Genomic DNA, 16,888 nt, shown 5'->3' with positions numbered 1-16,888 from the left:
GAAGAAGATATTAAAATAAATAGCATCAGGCAACATAAAGAAAACATACTTGACTGTTTTTTAAAGGCTAGCTACTTTCAGCCCCCTGAAATACATCTTAAAAATCTATTTCACATTACAAAGGATTCATTAGCTTTATTTAAAGCTTTATTATGATAGAGAGTTAGGAAGCAAGCAAAACACTAGTCTTAACCTTAAATTAATCCATTCACTACACTTCCTAGTACTCCTTTCTTGGGTGGAACAGAACAAAAGAACACAACACGCAGCAGCAGCAGCTGCCACAGCAGGTAGGCAGATGTATGAATATAGCTGAGCAGCCCATCTGCTGAACTAAAGCCCTGAAAACGCTCTAGTTACCAACAGCATGTCCTTAACCTTATTCCCCTGAGCTGCGTAATCAGATGAGCAAGCAGAAGCGCCAGGTCCTACGATGAACTAAAGTTAGCTATATGCACAACAGATTTTTCAAATGCATATAGAGATGACCCACTAAATACAGACTAAACTCCAAGACTCAGCCTTTAGGAAGGGATTTTTTTAAATTTTTTTTTTAAACACACATTTTAGCCTAATTTAGTGAATTTGTACACTAAAAGACACAATATTTCTCCCCCTTTCCACAAAGCTATATGCTCAATTTGTGTAAGAAAATCAAATTTACAAGATTCACCATATGATAGGGTGGATTTCTCAATCCTTCTCCTAATTTCCTTTATGATGGTAACACAGAATAGTATCAATGAAGTTCATTACTCATCTTTAGGTTATCATGCTACTACTGCAACTACAGCAGTTTGCAAGACTGAAGTTCTGTTGTCTCCAAAACTTGAATACTCACTCAAGAGAATTAGTAATGGCAAAATGACTTGACAAAAAGCTAACCTAACAAGGTACACATTTGGACTTGGGGAATAAAAAGCAAAAAGCAACAACACAGCAACAACAGACTCAGAAAAGTTCTCATTCAGGGAAGTCTGATCTCACAGAGAAGAATGATCTATTCCAAAATGTGTCCCCTATCCTCTTCCTGAAAGAACTCCCAAGATTTGTTTGGATCCATTTTTTATGGGCAAAGGTAGTCTAATGCTGTCTTTTTCTTTGTAAAAATCAAAAATTTGAACACTGTGTCTTACATGCAAAATAAACTTTAAGACAATAGTCAAGGGAGCCCATACATTTAGCAAGTATTTTTGTATCTTGGTTGTAATTCAGTGGCGACTCTGCTTGCAGATACCAACTGCCCTTAACCAGCAACCAAAGTAAAGAAGATTTACAAGTTTATGCTTTCACATCTTGCATTCTTTTGTGGTGGAGAGATGCTTTCAGTCACTTTGGACACAAAATGCCAGGCCAGACTGTTTGACTGAAGGTGATTTGTCCCAAACAAGTTTTAGGGAGAAAAATATCAGCACATTTGTTACCCTTCTTGTAGCCACTGTCAAGAGGACCTTCTACAGCATGAAGCAGAGGGCAAGAGGAAAGGCACAAGCATTTATCACTCCTCTTAAAATAGCATTTGAATGTCACCTTTAAAACCACACTCTTAAATCTCTTTAGTGCTCGGCTGGGATATTAACACTTCCTAAATCACTTCGAGGTAAACTCCTATGAGCCATCTTCATATTCCTAATATCTATTTGGTTTTATTTCATTTCAGTTATTAGGCAGAAGCCATCTGTAATATTTACCACCTCATTCAGTTTATTAGAGCACACCATAAGGAAGTTTCAACAAGGTGAGAAGGAATCCCCTTCACCAAAAGAAGCTTTTGCTATTAGACTGCTCCAGAGCAGACTGCAGTCATGGTGAAGATCCCTGATGGCTCAAGGACGTCTGGCACTGCGACTACTGATGCTCACTGCCATCAGGAGCTGTTAAAGCTGGACTTCAGTGTGTACTGACAGTTTCCAACAGAACAGCCTCTTTGCCTGGAAACGCTAAAAAGCAGAGCACACACACACTGTTACCTCCCAAGCACTGATGTAATCTGGGCAATATCAAACTGGAGCTGAGTAAGTCTCACCCATCCACTAGAAACAGCCACACAGTTAAGAACATGTAAGAATTTCCACTCATTTCATTATATAAATCATGCCTGCTAAAAGAACCAATTTTTAAGACAAGAAGGCTCTACTCTCCTGAAGCACTAATGAAACTTTATAACAATTCAACAGAGCATCTCCAGAAACAAGGTTACGAGCATCAAACGGGCATTTGACCCTGCTCTGTTTACTGTTTTTCAGCTGACAAGCGTCCAATAAAATTCAGGCCCGTCAGCCACTGATAACTGTCAACATCAGCTCACAGTAGCTTGGATCTGCTAATATACCCAGAGAACCAAATTAAAATAGGGTAAGGCTTTTGCTTTACTAAACACACTTTGCTCAACTCACACCATCCCAATTTGCAGGTTTGGACTAAGTGCTGTCCCTCACAACACAGGAGATGTGCTAGGGAACTTAGCACTCACCCTGCTTCCTGAGCACACACTCTTTCTAAAGAAAAGTAACCTTTAAGTTTATGATGCAGCTTGTAAACAAACAAATCCATCATCTAAATTAAGAGCAAAAACACTGCTTGCCATTACGTGATTTTAGATCTGCATTTTTATCTGAGGCAGGAACCGACTTCATGTTTGAGCACTGGGTGCCAAAGTTACTATGTCTGAAACACAGCATAAGTCCATGGTAAAGAACTCTCAGATTTTAGGAGTATTTCTTCAGATGTGAGTCCAGCCTCAAATCTAATGACCACAGCCCTTAACAGTCAGTTGTGCTCTCGCCAAACCTTATTCTACTTTCCCCAATAAAAGTCACACCTCTGATGTGATATATGGCTAACAGCAGCTGTTGAAGCATGAAAGACAGTAGCAGCTACAGCCTGATCAAAATAAATTAACCAATGTTTTGATAAGGAAATAGTCAATACTGGAATTACCTACTAACCTCTCAACCTTCCATTATAACAGGGTAGACATTTAAGTAGTTAAGCAAGTCACAAGAGTCACAGCCTTATTTGAGGTTGCAACTATGTCCGCTTCTTTCAAAACAAAAGAAAGCCAATACATAAACAAAAGCAGAACCTGCATAAAGCAATAATTCTAGTTAAAATAATCATTCAGCACCACTGTTCACTTCCCCATAAAGGCAGACATACTAACAGCAAGACTAACAGTGATAAACTCACCTTATAGTCTTTCTTTTTTATTAAATATTTCAAAATAAGGGATGGCACATCCTCTCTACATTCCTGCAATTTAAAATCAACATACACAAAAGCAGTGTTTGTTGGGTATGAAGTGAAGAGTATCTGAACCCTTAGAAAAGTGGATAGCTGAAACAAAGTAAGAATGTATGACAAGACAGTGATTATTTTTTATTACTATCTTAAACTATACAGGTTCTGCTATAAAATTCTATCACTTTTCTGTTCCTTAACATGAAAGATGGCTCCAAGAAGACTGACCTAAAGAGTCAATGAATATATTTCGTTAAGGCTGCCTAGGCAGCCTGCTTCTGTTCAAAGCAGTGGTGTGATCCCAACCACCAGGACACAGTCAATTGCTTAACATCCCTGTTGTCTCAAAAGACAAAGCTTACATTTACTCCAGTTTGCAACATTCCAGTCTTAAACAGCTAAATCTCGAATTTAAGTAGTAGTTAACCATTGTCCAGCTTAATATTCCAAAGCTGCATGCACTCAGTTGTCTTCAGCAGCTTCCCACTTTCATAAGTAGAGCTAAACTGGCTGCTGCATACACGTAACTTATCTAGGGCTGCAGACACTAAAAACCTTAACTTCATTAGTTTTGCTCCCAAAGCAGTAGATCCAGGCAGTCAAGACCAGGAAGCAGCAAGGGCAGCACACAGATGCCCATGGCCTCCACACCATCCTCACATTCTGGCATTCAAAAGAACATTTTGTAAATCAACAGGTTCCTTGATTCAGCTATCAACCCTTCTACGGAAGAAATTCAGCAGCATTTGGCTGTGCAGCAAATAAACTGAATAAACAGAAGGTGAGAAGGCAACTAATACTGACTGCTCCAAGCTTGAAATGACATGTGTCATGCAGAGTTGTATTTTTACAGCTATTAGTTGATAGCTCTGACAAAACTCTGAAGTACTTGACAGACACAAACAAACCAGCCACTCACATAATGGAAGTATGCCCTTACATACAACGCAATAAACACCACAAATACCATGCTATTTTGAAGAACTAGGCTAAAAAGACCTCTCATGCTATAAACAACACCATGCCAAAGGTCATTTTGAGACCAGAGCCTCAAAATGTAGGATTAAACATTAGTCTACTAAATCTGCATTTAAACATTGCACATTTAAACTGCTTTTCAAAACTGCTAAGCTCCTGCTGGCTGTTAGGGGTAGTAATTTAAGCGTTTGCCGCATGGAAGGACATGACATAAATGACAGCAATGAAAGTCACATTCTTATTTTACTCACAAAGTTGAAGGAAAACATTCACCAAAAACTTCATAAACACATGTAACGCCATGACAACATAGCAAAAGTCACGACAAGACATTCAAATTGAGCAAGACGGCTGGTGAGGCTTTTACATTTCGCCTCATTCACCTACTGAGCACACAGCACTGCTGATGCCAGGACAGTTATGCAAGTGCCTGACCATGTCTGTGGGAAGCATGCCTCATCTCCTACGTGCTTAATGCTTACTTTTCACTGCTGTCACAGACGCCACGCATGGTACGTTCCTCCTGCATATAGATTAGCCAAAATATAAGACCAGACCTGTAAAGTGATTGCAACATCATTTCTGACTGCAGGTTCCAAAGAAACTTGGTTTCCTGAATGCCTGAAGACCTTTTTTTTTTTTTTAATTCACTTAGAATGCTTTCCTACTATGCACTTCACACAGCACAGCTGTGTTAAAAATTAAGTTCGTATAGTTCAGACATCAAAGGATGGCAGGAATCTCGTTCCCCCTCGTTCCAGGAAAGGAAGGCAGGACTTGCAAAGATGAAAAGAATGACCTGATGCACTTCAGGAGTATTCTGACTTAGTGGGAAGCATCAGCAAATATTACTTAAGCATTTCTTAAAAGTTTGGTTTCACCTGTATCTTAGTAGAATTCCGTTAGTTCTTCACAGAAATACATCCTTACAAGAATTTGAGTAGGAAATTAAAGACTGTCAATGTCTCTTGTTAAATAAAGAAAAGGGGGGGAGGGAGGAAAGAGAGAAAACCTTAGGTGCCTTTCCTCAAAGGTCACAGGTTTTGCCAATGTGCAATCAGCTAAAATGCCATGAATGATATTCAGTAAGATTTTTTTGCCAAGAAATCCATGAAATACTACATTTCTCATAAAATCATTCCGCAAAAGCCAGATTGGATTTTATTTCCCTGATGTATGATGTACGTTGCCCAAAACAGGCTTTCACCGAGGCAACTGAGGGCACTACAGCCTTCGAATATTTGGCAGCTTGCTGCTGTCAAGCAGCTGATGCAGGAATGACCAGCCCAGAGTTCAGCCTGTGCCACACATTTGGAAACAATATCCTACGTCATTCAAGTTCCCAGGAGCTCTGATAGGAGACCACAAAAGCGTCACTTAGGAGGACTCTGATGCAAACCCACTGAGCCTTGCTGTTACATCACACCAAGGCATTCACCACACCAGTTGGGCTGCAAACTCTTCGCCCCAACAGGGGAGCACTGCTAATTTCAAGCCAGCACCTACAATATCACAGAAGAAGCTTCAGCATGTCTTTTCTTTCCTGATAAGAAGAAAAAGAAGAAAGTTTAGAGCTATTTATTACAGCACATACTTGGAGGCCTCAATGAGGTAACCAGAGGAATATAAAAAATTAAATAAATTTTTAAAAATTTTAAAAACCAACAAAAAAAAAAAAAGGAAAGGCATTTAAGTACATTACAAACACGAGGTGAGAGAAGAGGGAACAGGCCTAATCTAGAAATACTTCACTTCTAGTGTTACGTAACCTGGAATTTTAAGAGGCCTTTTTCATTGCATGACCACCCTCTCTCCCAACGTAAGTTTAAAACACAGATGTGAGATGGTTCATCTAAAAATAGTCCCAGATAAGTAAGAGAAGCAATTGCGGTCACAAAAATATTTCAGGAATACTCTTCAAAACATTTGACAGAGGTGCTAACCTCACAAATAACTCCATAAAGGGGAGCAGTAACATGCTTAATGTGACCCCTTAATGAGGTTTGACCATGACAAGGCAGCAGGGTAGCCAACATTAATAAAAAAATACGGAAAATTGTATGTGCTGCACGGCTGCCTTGTTTCGGTGGGCTGGGGACAGCGAGCTGAGCGCTCAGCGCTCCACGACTGTGCGATGGCCAGGCGAACACAAAGCACTAGCAGGGCCAGCGGGGCGGTGGTGTCACGGAGGAGACCTATATTGTCGCCATCAGTCACCCAGAAATCTCCCCGCAATTACATTCCCTTCTCAAGCTGACACTAAACCGGCCCGGGTGTTCAAGAGGTGGGGCCAGCGGCGACCCCGCTGGGGCGCTGAAAAAACACCCCGTGCAAGCGATGGCTCCGGGCTTTTTGTGCACCTACTGCAGTTGTCACTGATTAACCAACTGATCTGGCAATTTCCTACATTCTTTTGCATTTAAAAAGGATCTGAGAGGCCCGAGAGTCATCCCCTTGCATATTCCCGGGGGAGTGGGAGGCTGCGCCCCGTCCTGCTGGGCCGGGGCGCGGAGGGGCCCCGCCACCCTCCTGCCCTCCTCCCCCAGCCCGGGCCTGCAGCTGAAAATAATTTATCTGCTCGCTCCGCCGGGCTCCCGGCATATGCGATTGGGAGGGAAACGTATCCATCATGGATAAACTTGAGCACAAAGACAGGCTGAGTGTCACAGGATACAAAAGGGCAGAGGTCGCCGCGGCGAACGGGAGGGCTTGCGCAGGGCAGGGCAGGGCGGCATGGCCGCCGCACGGCAGCGCCAGGCCGGGCCTGGCAGGGCACGGCCCCCCAAGTAAACAAAGCCCGAGCCACCAAAACCGGGAAAAACCCGCTGAAAACAACGGAATAACCGAAGGGGTGACGAAGCTCTAACTAACACGGGGCCCTTCCCCACTCCTTTCGCCGAAAGCAGCTCGTGGTGTTTACACCCAGAAAGTTGGGAACTGTAAAAATTCATGAGGTGGAGACTCAAATGTTTCCCAGAGTTTCTGAACATGTGATTTTCACCGAAATGTATTTTTTTAATCAGTCAGGTTTTAAGACTTAATCGTATCCCAAAAGGCTATTTCCAGCCATAGAATTATGAGCGCTTTAAAGTAGCCAGACCCTATATTTTACTTTACCTGTTACAAGGCCAATACAATCATGTTTCATTCATAGTTTATGAAGTCTGAAAAACCACTTGATGAAATTACAGTATACCGATACCACACATGGTATATTTGTCCACGTATATTCTATAATCATTTCAATTTATGACTTGTACTTAAGAGTCATTTTCCTGTACATGTGTTCTTCATAAATAGTGGTAGATCACAGTCTGCGCTCGTACAGGAACCACACATCCACACTCATTTCTGTGAAGATAAATACACCCTGTGCACCCAAAGTGAAAAGCCAGTTTTTACTTTTATGACTAAGGAGAACCCATGCAAGACTCAGGAACAAAATGGTAGTTCCTCCCTTACACTCTTTACATGTGGCAAGATGAATTATCCTACATCTGAGCTTAAGCTCTCACTCAGCTTCCAGTATTGATGATCCTTTCTGCCTCATACACCTAAGCATACGGTCTTGAGCCTTTCAGCAAAGAAAAAAAATTATTACATACTACACCAGGAAAATATTACAAATTGTCTCTTTTAGAAAAAGATAGCATCAGCATTTCCTAATGTATTTTAAATGAAAACACACAGTGAATGCCTTGGGTTGGAAGGGACTTAGAGACCATCCCAAGACCCAAATACTGAATTTTACAAATTTAAAATTTTCTTTTTTTTATTTTAATTTAGTTACAAGGAAGACCTGTAGCATCAAACTAATTGTGTATTTTATCACATGCTATAGACTATTTAAAAGAAATGTTAAATTATTTCACTAACTTAAAATCAGCCACAAAGAAAATGGGTTGGGGACGGAGGGTGTGAAGACAGACAGTACCCTACAGGACAGAATACAGTACATGGAGTAAATAGATTTCAGAAACCTTCATAGGTGGGCCCAGTAATGTCCCACAGAATACAGGGGACAGCTGAAATACAGGACAGATAACCAAATGAACTTTTACAACTACTTTTCATTGGACTGCTGCTTAAATTTGAGAAGTTTGTTTTAACAAAATCAACATATGCACCTTGAACATTCTATTGGTTTTTTTGGAGAAGGATATGTCAAAAAAAGAGGTTTATTCTTGATCAGTGCAATGGAAGTAGGCTCTTGCACATACAAATAAAGTCTGAAATTTTTTTTGGTGTTTTCTTTGTTGGTTTTTCTAATATAACACCTGGCTCACAGTGATCATCAGTACTTAAACCACAACATAAACAGCTATACCAAGCTGTTCTCCCCTGTGGACAATGCCAAGGGAAGAGCTCTCAATAGCTTCTAATGCATAAGACTAAGATACTTAAGAGTAAGCTCAAGTTCACTTGGACAGGGAAAAGGGGTGCCCAGACAGCATAAACAATAGTGCTAGAAACTTAAAAACTTAAAAACTGCCAGATGAGTGCAACCCTTGTCAGTCCTCATGTGCAGTGTGGCCTTTCTGTCCAAGCAGGAGTGAGCTCAATGCTTTTCCTGTATAAAAACAGGTTCAAAGGGAAGACAACCAAATTTTCTTCTGCAAAACTTTAATGGTCATCAGTTTTTTCTTCACACAGAAGAAAACCAACTGGGGTGTTTTCAAGCATTGTGATTAATCAATTTGCAGTTCTAAAATTACTCCAGGATATTTCTGATGAACAAAAGTTCAAATGAACAAAAACAGCCTTCCAGGGGAAAATTTGTCATGTAAAATTCTAGAAGTATGCAATTTCACTCCCTTCTCATCAAGATTTTGAAGAACTTGGAAGTAACTGTCTTTTGATGTGCAAACTGCTGACCCAGAACCCAGAGCCAGAGTCATTCAAACTACTGCAACCAACAGGAGCAGCTGACATTCATCTACCACATTTTTTACACCCAACAGGGAAGTTCTTGAGCAATTTTCAATTCCCCACAAGCTCTGCAGAGATAAATTATGAACATTTGAGAGCAGTGCCGCATTCACAGATTACATGTGAAAGGGAATTTTTACTCATCTAGAACTGAACTTTTTAAATTACCTGTTAAGCTTATCAATTTTACTGCTGCATCTGCAGAGGATTAGAATTTGACACCCTTTTCAGTTAAAATAAACTTTAAAAAAACCTAAAGCCCCCAAAACCCAAACAAACTAACCCAAAACAAAACTTTCCACATTGCTGTCCCTTCAACAAACCAAAAAATTTATTTCTACTCATGAAAAACTGAGGCTAAAATTTAGGGCAGAAGGTTGGGGTGTTTTGTGTTATTTTGTGGGGGTTTTTTTTGTTGTTTTCATTGCTTTTGTTGTGGTTTTTGAAGTAGGAGAAGCAAGAAAATTAAAGAAAATTAGGCAGGCTGCCTAAAAGATTAGAATATTATTTTACAAGCATAGGAAATAGGAAGGCTTATTTTGATAATTTTGGAAGAGTTTGATTGCAAACTTTGCTTGGCTAGCAATTTCTTTCATGTTTGTAAATACCTGGAAAAGTGAAAGTATGACCAAGAAAATGTCTCATTAAGAAACCCAAGCAAACCCATTTAAGTAGCAAGGATCCCAGAAAAAGAGAATTGAGGACTCTTCACCAAGTACTATATGAAGACTGCTACCATACAGATTTTTGTATACAGCCATATTTAGAGTTATTTCACCTACTATTCAGAGTCCAGTTCTCAAAACAAGTCCTACGACAACTAGTCAATTATCTATGCAACAGTGCAATGTAGAAACACTAACAGGAACATCTTTTTCCTATCAAGAGTCAAAAACTTGCTAGTTAAAGGTGAATAAACTCCAACACCTAAAAGTGTATTCCTTTGCTTATCAACTATGTAGTGAGGACAGTTAGAACAGGTAAAGAACTCTGAATTTCCAGTGCTAAACATTTCCAAAGTTACTTTATTTCTACAAAAAAAAAAAAAAAAGCCTCATCCAGAATAAGATAGCCATCAAAAAACTGAAAGATTGTACTACATTTTACTGAAGCATTACAAATGGCATTACTGTAGCATAGACTTAGATCACCTGAACACAATAATGTAGTGCACAGCTGAGGAAAAAGCATGGATGAGGCTCTGCTAGAGATCAATTGATTTAGAAGTCACAGGAATTAGTGGCAGATTAAATACTTACGCTGTATTAGCAAATATTATTTGGATCTACAGCTGAGACTCAGGTAACTGTTTAATTAATTATGCTTGCAAAGCAATAAAATCTAGCTCCTTGTTCCTCCAATTACATTTACTATATAAAACTAGTTATGAAAGTAGAAGTACATAAAGCTACTTGAAAGGAAGGATGAACTACCTGCTGTCACTACACAATGAGCTTTCCTCACCAACATTTTACAGTACTTTTTAAATTACTGTATCTGATCCCAAAGCATCATCCAAAAATCTGAAACACATAAAAGCATAATTCTTCCTTTCCTATCCTGCTCAGCACCTGAAATCCATGTACCTGTGTTTTCAGGCAACAGTTATTCCGAAGTTTAGACTTGAAATAGAAGCAAGAGAGATCACCCCAGAGAAGCCCATGTTATGCCCTCAAGTGAGACTGCAGTTTCAAAGCAAAGCAAGCAACGAACCAGCACACCTCAGTAACAGCCAGACACCAGAATCAGGCTCTTCTGGACACTGCATACCAGTGTGCCAAGCTTGGACAGGAGTGAATTGTTCAGGAAGAAAATGCTATTTGAGAAACTTCAGTGCTTAACACTCACAAATAAATGAAGACTTAATAGACTAATCTTCTACCACTTGATCTTTATATGAACTGTAAAAGAGGCTCTTTTGCCTGCATTTCCCTCAAAGCCAGGTCTTACTTCCCAGAGCAATGGACACCAACACCAACTGCACCTATCGCGTCTCCACAGCACTCAACACATTCTGCACAGCTCAAAAACCAAAAGTGAGGACTCAAGCAAAAGGTACTGGAACCAGCTTCACTGAGATGCCTGCAAGGCAGCAGCAATAGCAACAGCTGTCAAGCAGATTTGCTTATTGGGATTGTCAGGAGTTCCAGCCTCCTTCTGAGCATCCAGGTAAGCCAGCTGCCACCTTCCCTTTCATATGCATTCCTCACTAGTCAGCCAACCAAGCCTCTCACAGCATCACAGTTACAAAACAGGCTGCACTGTTATCATATTCATAAGCTGTTGCTACCAAAAACTACAAGTATTTATTTAAAATTAAGACTTCGTGCGTGTGTGTCTTTTTTTTTTTTCCTCTGGGGAAGGCTGCATTTGTGTTCGATTTGTGGCTGCTTATAAATTAACTTTCTAGGAGCAGGCTAAGTGAAGGTTTTATTGAACAAATTGTAAGCTTTAAACTTGACAATATTGGCAGTCTCTTATCAAAAAAGAGAGTATCTATTCTTATATGCAAAACCATAAATGGCATCAGACATTTTTCTGATTATTTAATACCTGCATTTTTAGGCACCTGCATTTATAAGCACTGGTTAGGTGTTAGTAACACTAAATGCTAAATGATGTATGTATTCTAGTAACTCCTCCTGATGCCTCCATATAAAATTGATCCTTTAGAATGAATGGAAGATGCCACAAAACAAGAATTACTGTGTATTTATAATCTTTTCAGTAATCAGTAATTGAAGCATTAGGTAAAAAGAAAAATCATCAAGAAAATCATCCAAACAAAACCACTTCAGCATCTGTGTGCTTAAAAGGAAAAATTCCCCTATTCTTCAGGGATCTCAAGATTGTAAACAGCATCACATACAGGAAGGATTATTACAGTTTTCACAACATCAGGATGCTCTACAAAGAAACAGGAGAAATCACTTTTTCTGTCTGCAATAAACATGTAATTCAATTTAGTTCATTTAAACCAGAGGAGTCAGCTCCACAGTATCAGCCTGGTCCACAAATAGCCCTTGTTGATAATCTGAGAATTTGAGATTGTTGCTATGGCCATGACATGGTACTTTACCTGAGGATCAACAGTTAATTTTTCATGTCTCACACCTATGCCCTGTCTTCTTCACAACAAGGACAAAACTGAGCTCTCTCACACCTTCTAAAACACTGAGTGAGGTACCAGCATTAAAGCTGGAGCAGATCTACAGTAAGATCCAGAGGAGTACCAAAAAAGCCTTTTTCTGCAGAGCTGGAGCCAACTAAAACAAGTTTAAACCAGAGTTTCATTTGAAAGGCAAGGAGAAAGTATACATCAACAAAGCAGCGATGCAAGGAACATCTACAAGATAGAAATCTATGGAGCACCTCTATTTCAAACCTGTGATGGCAATATTGTCCAATCATTTATACTTTGTTGGAAAAGCAGTGTCCATCTTATTTCACCAGAGACATGCTGCCTTTTGAGGTAACTGAAATAAATTAAACAGTGCTATAGTACACACTGAAATCTTTCTAAAGTTTTGAGAACTAGATTGAAGATTTCAGCATTTATCACAAGCTTCACATTTCACAGGAGCCAGAGACATCCAGCCAGTTTCCTCTGCTTTTCTGACCTAGGCATCTGCAGTTTTGAATTAATTAAAACCCAGATAACTACTAAAGCATCCATTTAAATTAATTTCCTCTTTCTGCTGCACCATACTGTAGCTACTTAATCTGAGAGCCTTATAGCCAGACAGACTAGGATACCAAATAACCAAACTCCTTAAACCATCTGCAGACATTCACTCCACTGCTTGTTGTTCCCAAACTTCAGAAATCACAAGCTGGATTCCCCTTGACCCTGATCTTGTGTCTTTCCTAGTAATGCTCCAAGTGCAGAACACAGGGTGGGGAAGATTCTTCCCAAAACCTTGCAGAGCCTTTTCCCTGACTTCTCCATACACACTGTTACTGTTCAGCTGAACTGCCAAACTATTAACAGGGTAACTGCATGACTGAGCACAGCTGAGAGGCTGAGTTGTGCAAATGTCATGCAAATCAATGAAAACACTTCTTCTCACCAAGTCTTCCCCTTCTTGGTCAGTGTTTCATCTACTCCATGTTTTTCAAGACAGCAACACATCTCATGAGCATCGAGCTTCTCTTCTCACGGAGCTTCCCTTCTCACTCTGCCAATGTGTGGCAGCTGCACTTGCACAGAAAACCATCCAGAAGCATATTACACTTCTGTTAATGCAATACATCTATCATCCCAAAATGCAAACAGTTGGTCCTATCAGCAACTCAGTAATATTTTACTTCTTCAATATTAGTTTCTGCCAACATGAAGCTAATAAATGCATGATCCCTAGTTAGAAATCAGTGGTTAAGTTACATATACTGTATTAGCCAGGATGTGGGGGCAGAGGGGGGGCTAATTTGAGAATACATAGAAACCTGGCTTTCAGGAGAATGAAAATTAGCACTTTTAATGTGCTCTGGGATTTCAAGTTGAATGCCTGAACCACTTTAAAAAAATCACTTTACAGTAATTTCCAACTGGTTGCCTAACACCCATCTCCTAAGTGACTATCATCAAAACATAACCATAACACTAGCAATGAATTAATATTAAAACCCTTCAGTGAGATCACAGAAGTCCTCAAAAAACAACGCAAGTTGTCAGAGCACACTTTTCCCACACACTGAGTAGTAGTCAGGTTCTGGAAATAAAAGCTTTGCTCAATTACTAAAGTAGGTGCTATGTACACTTCTCATTTACACATATAATTTTGAAATCCAAATCAATTTGATGATATCTAAACAGATTTTAAAAGCCAAGAACAGCTATTTCCAAAAAGATGATGATGCAGTAGTCAGAAAAATGGAAGCTACACTCACCCACCAGGACAACTTGACTAGCAAGGGACTGCTCTCTGGCAGTTTCATATACTTTGGCAGGGATAATTAATGAAGTTTTGCAGGGTTTCTGCATACCATCAAGTCAGAAGTGGCTACAGTTCTTCACTTATGAAATGGACATTTTGTTATCCATCTGTTTTGCTTTACAGAAATACTCTGTTGCAGGCTTGCATTGCTACTCTCTCTCTGCTGATGTTGGTAACTCACCAGTGTCACTCACGAGAGAGCAACAGCCCAGCGATCTCTGAAAGGCATAATCTAAGCAACTGCAAAATGGAAGTGCTAAAGACAAGAGCAGCCTAAAATAGCTGCTGAGGATGGGCAGCAGGCATCTGCCTGCCAAAAGCAAAACACCTCGCAGGGTAAAGTTCCCCAGCTCCTGGGCCAAGAGGGTGATGGCCACTCCAAGGTTTCTTAACACCTCCCTTGGCTCCCTGGTACTTCTCATTAGTTGCATATTTTTGTATTCACAAATGAAGCTTCTGCTATTTCTCTTGTCTCTGTGCTGCAAGTTAACATTTACCATTGCCGAACATTTTGTGAGCCCAGCAGACAGAAGCAGAGTGACCCTCCCAGGGCAGGGGGTAGCTGCCGTGTCAGGCAGGCCTACAGCATCACATACATAACTAAGATGAGCAAACACATTTGCTACAAAGAAATGAAAATGCACCTCACAAAAGTTTTTCAAAATATTAGATGTGTTGCATGCCAGGTTTCTGAGAAAAAAGGAAAATAAGAATGCAAGCAATTTTCTCCAAAACCACAACCCCTTAATTCCCCAGGTCAGCGCAGTGTCTGGTCCTTCAACATTGCACTCGGCTCAGCAGATGAGGAAACAGTCGCACCAGAAGGGCCTGTAACAGATGGAAACCAGAGCAGCTGGAGAGCAGGGAAATGTCTGTGCGGGTGAGGGGGTGGGGGCAGAAAGCCCATCCCCACTGCTGAGCTCTAAAGCTGCGTGCAGCCATCGCCCTACTGCAAACTCAGCCCACGGATCTGCTGGGGAGAAAGCTGAAGGAAGCAGTATGTGGCCAGATGATTTAGCGCTTCCCAGACTTCCCATCAGGAGAGCAATACAACACAGGGCTGCAAGCACTGGGTGTGAGCTCCTCAGGGGTGCAGGAGATAGTGGAAAAGAGCAAGCTGAGCATTTGCCTTCTTCATAGAAAGCACAGCAGATGAAGAACTGCCAGCTGGAGAAAGCCTAGAACTGGAGCAGTAAGGAAGGAAACAAAACTACAAATGCATACTGGAGAAATGAGTAGGGAAACAGATACCCAAACCTGTCAAGGTTTGAGGGATCTTTTTTAAAATAAGAGGTATTACCAAAATGGCACAGAGATACATTTTTATAGAGGAAAAAACACGGTAAATGTGGAAGAATAAGAATTGAAAATAAAGCTCCTGCCATATGGTACAATTATTCCACTACAGTTTAGGTTCACAGCTTTACAACACCTGCGCAGTTAATAACCATATTAAGTCATACATGATGTCACCAGTATTTCCTTTCTTTCTCAACTTGGTTAACTATTAGGGAAATACATCTAACAGGGGTTTCTATACTTTTGGAAAGACAAATGACTGCCCATGATTAAGATACCCATCCCCTGACACAGTTTAAAAAGCAGCCTACCCCCAGTTCCCAGATGAGGGAGGGAAAGGGACCAAGCCTTGTGAGGGAAGCCCAGCCATTTAGCAGGGATAGTTTCTTATAAACAGGATGAGTGAGGCAGGATTTTTTCTTTTCTTTGTTTCTTTTAATTTTGGTTGGAACTACCTTCTGCAATCCTTTTGGTTCCTCAAGTCAGGAGACAAGAAAACTAAACTGATCAACTTGTAAGATGGAAGTCCTCATATTAGAGCAGGAGATTAGAGCGTTAACCCAGATAACACAAACAAGGTCAGTCAACGCTTGTAAAAGGCACACAGAATACTCCATTATATATATACACATATAAAACTGTTTGTTACCTGGCCTGCCACGTAGAATTAGACTTTGAACATTGATTTCCAGCCGCTGTAAGCAACTGCAAAATTGACAGGGCAGTGGAAAGTTTTCATGATGATTTTTCCCCTTAGTTATTCCTCTTCCTAACCACAAGCATGATGCTTTTGTTCTACTATTACCCAGACAAGAAACTGTTCAGGTGCAGGCTGGCACCAGTGGTAAGTTGATCTAACCATTAGCTGCCATCAGAAGATCATTACCACTGGGGTAGCTGAACAGCAATGACAGCACAAGGGAAGAAGCAAGAGTGGTACGGCTGATTTCAAGCATCACAACCCATTGGATCAGCTTATTACTATACCATGCATTCAAACTGCCTTCAGGCCACAGCCAGGTGGTTCAACAACTTAAACTGAAAAGCAGTAAAACAAGCCAGACATTTGCTGTACAGAAAGATAGGAGAAAACAGTGTCTGCTGATATGACTTGCAGAAAAAAAAAAAAAAAAAAAGGAATTCTAATTTGGTCAAATATGTGGAAAAAAAAAAATTCATCCAACTGAAGAAACACACAAATCAACACCAAAGACTACACAATGTATGGAAAACCTTGCAGTTACCTCTAGCTGCTCCTGCTGACTGGAAGACTGCTGACTTAAGAGTTATTTCATACCAATGTACAACTCCAGTGAAGGATGTGCAAATATTCTGGGATCTGGCATTAGAATTTCTTTTAGACAAAAAATGTTACATCTCGTTGTGATTTACAAAAATAAAGGCCATTTGTGAATACTAAGGATATTAGTCAAGAGACTTGAATTACAGGTTTTAGTTAAGACATTCCAAAAGCAATTAATCCATGGGTGCTCAGAGGACAGTCT

At 40.3% G+C, this 16,888-nt stretch overlaps 1 protein-coding gene across 1 annotated transcript in view; it reads right to left on the bottom strand.

Moving 5' to 3' along the window:
- Nucleotides 1–16,888, bottom strand: part of CHD7 (chromodomain helicase DNA binding protein 7) — a 131,063-nt gene that overhangs the window by 89,985 nt on the left and 24,190 nt on the right. The window lies entirely within an intron of this gene.

The sequence above is a fragment of the Ammospiza caudacuta genome, chromosome 1 (genome assembly GCF_027887145.1).
Source record: "Ammospiza caudacuta isolate bAmmCau1 chromosome 1, bAmmCau1.pri, whole genome shotgun sequence".
Classification (NCBI taxonomy): domain Eukaryota; kingdom Metazoa; phylum Chordata; class Aves; order Passeriformes; family Passerellidae; genus Ammospiza; species Ammospiza caudacuta.
This window is presented reverse-complemented; position numbering and strand designations above follow the sequence as displayed.